This window comes from Ascaphus truei, chromosome 6, assembly GCF_040206685.1.
Source record: "Ascaphus truei isolate aAscTru1 chromosome 6, aAscTru1.hap1, whole genome shotgun sequence".
NCBI lineage: Eukaryota > Metazoa > Chordata > Amphibia > Anura > Ascaphidae > Ascaphus > Ascaphus truei.
This window is the reverse complement of record NC_134488.1, coordinates 126,434,270-126,440,040: the sequence shown is the minus strand read 5'-3', so window position 1 is coordinate 126,440,040 and position 5,771 is coordinate 126,434,270.

Sequence of the window (5,771 nt, the reverse complement as noted above, 5' to 3'; positions counted from 1 at the left end):
GCTCCCAGGGAGGGGGGAGAAGAAGCAGTGTTACATAAGGAGCCCCAACCGTCTCTAATAGCGTTTAAGATCAGATGCATTGCATGTGTAGCTATGCCATCTGTGGCTACTAGTCTGCTTCCTTCTTGGCAGATGCCGGGTAAGGGCTCAGGCACCAGCTATTTCACAAAAGAAATTGGAGATGTTTTTAAATCGGGAGCCACGCTCAGACCGCGGTCTATGCGGGTCCACGTTGTAGCGGATCGCGCTATAACGGGGTTGAGCTGTATCTATTGAATCTTCCATCACAGTCTCCATGGATAATGAATTCAACATTGTAACTGCCCTTACTGTAAAGAACCCTTTCCTTTGTTGCTGGTCAAATCTCCAGTCTCCAACTTTAAGGGATGACCCTGTGTCATTTGTACTGCCCGTGGGATAAATAGTTGTTTTAAAAGCACCTTGTATTGTCCCCGAATATATTTGTATATAGTTATTATATCCCCTCTGTGACTGGCAGGGTAACCAGGCTTCATAAAAAAGGTTAAGCCGTCTATTTGCCCGTGGGTCCCTGGCAGCTATCTAGCACTATAAGCCAGGGGCCAGGTATATGTACATGTAAAATTAAAGTGTCCCTGCTTTTTTCACTTTCCATGTTCCCTTTGTCCCAGTCTCCATGAAACTTGCTGTGTGTAAGTTTTATGTGGGATATTGGGGTAAGAAGGCAATTATTTTGTTGGCAGGAGTTCAGTGGCTGGAGCTACCGGTAGTACCTTAATTCTACCTGGCAAGCAGGCCTGATTCACCGGTACACGTGTAGAATTACATCAGGGCTGTCCAGCGTCCCCCAGACTCCTAGTTTTCGCGCCCTGATATCCCAGTCCTATATCCAGTAGAGTCATGAGTCCCCCCAAACTCCCCCATGTATGAAAATATGTTTTGCAATGTTTGATACATTTATTATAAGGCTCTATGCAGCTTGCCCGGGCATCCAGTTAAGGTGCCAGCAAGTCTGCATAGAGTCCGTAGTTCAAAGGGGAGAGGATGTCCAGAGGTGTGAAAATGTTTGGTGAGCGAGGAAAGGTGAATGGCCAGGTTGGGACTACAAAGGGAACTCCGTGGGGACACCTTTTGTAATTGCCAGACTTGGTGGAGGGGGGAAGAGGTAGCCAGGGAGGATGCAGCCATACAGTCTTCTCCCCTTGGCTAAAATCATATTTCCCGCTCACCCGGCTTTTCGAGTCTGCTTGGGCACGCCTACTCCTCTGACGTCAGCCAAGCTCGAGCCCCTCTTTCTATTGGCTGGCGGGGAGGAATTTTCATGCTCCGATTGGCTGCTCCTTCCCCCTCCTTCCCCCCCCCCCAGTGGAGTCTATGTAAGGTGCTGACCAATTGAGTGAGTGTGTGCAACCAATGACTTGAGTCGATGAAGCTAGGGTGGGCTTTTCAAAGTTGCTCTGTTCGAAATAGCAGAGCAAGCGGCTTCGTTTTTAAGCCTGAAAAGTTTGCCTCTCAGAGACATGAGGACCAAGTTCTCATTTTTGAACGCAGCGGTCGCGGCTGGGAGCTGAAGCTGAAAAGAGGACCAGGAGAACCAGGGGGATATCCCGGTCAGGGTAAGCTCATCCAAGCGGGCGCCCTACACCTAGGAAAGCCTAGATTTTCCCCCCAGACCCCCAGTAAATGTATTTTTAACTGTTCCTTGTGCATCTCTTGTTGTACGTGGGTTTACCAAAATAAACACAATTTGTTTTTACTATCTTGTTCTGCCTAATGAATGATCCTGGTAATATATAAATGGTGCAAAACTTACCTGGTCTCCTGTGACAGCCTCTTAGATGCCTCTTTTCTAATGAAAACAAATCTAATTTAGCTAGCCTCTCCTCATAAATCAGATTTTCCATCCCCTTTATTAATTTGGTGACTTTTCTCTGTACTTTTTCTAGTTCCATAATTTATTTTTTATGGGGTGGTGTCCAATGCTGTACTCCATATTCAAGGCGTTGTTTTACAGAGGGATATAATTATGTTTACTTCCCTTCCATCCATTGCCCGTTTAATGCAAGATAAGATCTTGTTTGCCTTTGCAGCTACTGCCTGACTTTGGGCACTATTGCTAAGCCTGCTGTCTACAAGCACTCCTAAATCCTTCTCCATCAAGGATTCCCCAATTTATCCCCATTTCATTTGTAAGTCGCCTGTTTATTCTTGTTTCCCAAATGCATAACCTTACATTTATCTGTATTAAACCTCATCTGCCATTTACCTGCCCGTCATCCCATGCTAAACCTTCAAATAGTTTCCCCACTATTGAAGTCAGGCTTACAGGTCTATAATTCCCGGTTGTGATCTACAGTAGCTCCCTTTTTAAATATAGGCGCCACATCTGCTTTACACCAATCTTGTGGTACTGAGCCTGTGGAAATGGAGTCCTTGAATATTAAATGTGAGGGTTTGGCTATTACTGAACTTAACTCCTTGAGAACTCTTGGATATATGCCATTGGGGCCAGGTGCCTTATTTACTTTAATTTTATCAAGCCGCCTTTGCACTTCTTCCTCAGTTAACCAATTATTTGTTAATGTAGAGGTTGTGGCTTCCTCCCATTGCACTACTTTTGCAATTGATTCTTCCCTTGTACCATAAACACAGAGGCAAATAATTTGTTTAATACCTCTGCTTTTTCCTTATCTCCAATAATTTGCCTGCCCATCACACACTGAAAGGGTCCTATATTTTCTTTTCTCATTTTTTTGTTATTACGGTACTTAAACAACTTTTTAGGGTTGATCTTACTTTCTGTTGCAATCCTTTTTGCATTTTCAATTTTTGCTAATTTAATTGTCCATTTTGCAATTTTTGTTACATTCCTTATAATTCTGATACGATGTCTCCGTCCTTTTTGACTTCAAGAATCTAAATACCTGCCTCTTCTTTTCCATTTCCTCCACTACCGGTTTATTTAGCCACATTGGTTTAGACTTGTTTCTTTTATATTTATTACCCAAGAGTATACACTGATAAGTGTTCTCATCTAACAATGCTAATAAACTGGGGGGAAAGGAAAATGTCACTGTGGTTGTGATAAGCAAATAAATATCCAAATCAGTCCATGGATGCTTGAAATGATGATACTCAGCATATCAGAGTATCATCACTTCAAGCATCCATGGACTGATTTGGATATTTATTTGCTTATCACAGCCACGGTGACATTTTCCCCAGTTTATTAGCACTGATAGATAGTTGGATTTGCAACTGTCCTTATTATATGTTTAAGCGCCATCCAGAACTGTTCTTTCAATTTGTGTTTTTCTGCCTTGGGTGATCAGAATCACTGGTGAGTCAGCCGTATTATTAACACTGTAACATTTCGTTTTAGTGGTAAGGTATATATTACTATTATTTGTATGCTCCATTTTATTATTAGAATAGCGCAGCACATCTGTCTTTTTGCTCTTCTAACAATGTTTTAAATACTGGCCATTTATCGTCCACATTTTTCCCTGCAAAAGCGTCATCCCAGTGCATTACTTATAGATTAGATCTCAGTTTATTAAAGTCTGCTTTTCTAAAGTTTACAGTCTTTGTTGAACCCATATAATAGGGTTTTTGATCATTTATTTCAAAAGAGACCATGTTATGATCACTGTTACCCAAATGTTCCAGGACTTGAATATTTGTTATTACTACTACATTGTTTGATATGACCAAATCCAGTATTGCCCATCACTTGGTTGGTTCCTCAATAATTTGGGTCATATAATAGTCTTTAAGCACCCCCAAAAACCTGTTTCCTTTTGTTGTAATGCTAATCTCATTGCCCCAGTCTGTCTGGATAATTAAAATCACCATAATGCAAACATGACCTAGTTTTGATGCCTCTTCAATTTGCAAAATAATTTTGGCTTCCTCAATCTCACAATCTCTCAATAATGCTTCCGCTGCAGCCAGGGATTCTGGGAAATGACATGCAAATGAGCACACAGTGTCACCTTTTTGCTTCTTATCCATTTTAACATGGACCCCTATAACCTGTATGCCTGCGGTTAAAGAATTGAATAGCCAGTAAACCAACTCTTACAGTACACAGTTTTTTATTTTTAGGCGCAAGTCACATTCTGCTTGTGATCATCTTCCCCAAGTCTCTTCAACCCAAAGGCCAGGAGGATCTTCAGGGTCTTTATGCCTTGCACATTCTGGACACCACTTTCTGGGGATTCTTCAGCGAGAGGACCAAACTACAGACCCAGGCAGCAGGTTTTCGGCCGAAGCCAACTAACCTCAAAGTCATTTTCTCTCAGGGAGAGAAAGTGACTAAAACTAAGGACAAAGCACGTGCACCAAAGCTAACAAAGAATAAGTGCTTTGTGCCGCGCTCTTTAAAAAAACAGTGCCACGGGCGGCCAATGCAGCGTGCATAAGCAACCCAGCCAAATGAATGTGTGGGTTTAAAAATTCCCCAAAGTGTGGGACCCTATGGGATGTCCACAGAGAGTGGAATCAACCAATGACAAAATCCCTCAGAGATCCCATTCTGCTCCGTGTGCATGTAATGATAAAAATGCCACGTCGGCAGATGGTGAGGCTGCCAAATAAAACGGTTTCCCCTACAATCACTGCAGGAAGTCAAAGTCCATGAATTAAAATTTGTCGTCGTCCTTTCGACCTTTCCGGTCTCATCACTGCGATGATGGTTGTACTGGCTTTGCACTATGAAGCTGGAATAGGTTTCAACCACACATACAGTAAGTTATGGTGGGTTAAAAAAACGTGACAGAAACCTTCCCCCATACAGCGTACAGCAAATAATAATATCACTTGTGAGCACATTCACATGCCTCAGACAGGTCTGCAACCCGGCTTGTTACCATTATCTCTTATCATAGAATGCTTCCACTGCCGCTAGGGATTTTGGGTAATAACATACAAATGAGCACACAGTGTCTCCTTTTGGTTCTTATCCATTTTAACATGGACCCCTGTATAGCAGCTTAGAAGCTAGGATAGGATCCAAACAAAAGAGTAATATTACAGGGCCATGCAAGCTGGACGTTCCTCATTAACATCACTTGTGCATAATGCGGCTCATTTCAAAACGGCTTACACCGAAAACTAATCTCTGGGAGAAGTGGGAGTTTCCAGCCCGGCGCTGCTTTATACTGTGACTGCACAGACGTCTGGATTTAATACCCTTATCACTTTCTCAACATCCCATAACATCTGACTTTGGGGAAACTTGCCGATTTGTATGAAGAATATTAAGTGCAGAAGAATAGACGGGATTCTTCTTCTCGATTTCTATTTGTTTCGGAGTTTATTTTTTAATTTGATTTTGATTTGTACTTAAAAAGGCCTCTGTTATGTAACTCTGGTCCCCAAAGTGTTGGGACCCGATGGGATGTCCACAGAGAGTGAAATCAACCAATGACAAAATCCCTCAGGGATCCCATTCTGCTCCACGTGCGTGGAACGATGAAAACGCTTCTTCGGCAGATGGTGTGGCTGCAAAATAAACCGGTTTACCCTACATTTTCTTGGCTATGTAATGCCCGAGATTTTTTTTTTAATTTGATTTTGATTTGTACTTAAAAAGGCCCAATATCTGCCATCGATTCTTCACATGACAACCTCTTTATTCTCCCATGTTCCATTCAACCAGGCAGCACTGAGCTGTTCCATGCACACTTCTAACTGAGTTATCAGTGAAACTGTCTTATCCTGAGCCTCTTTGATAAGACTCTTTGAAGTCCCATGACGCCACAAAGTGGGGCGGGCTCAGTGACCCTGTT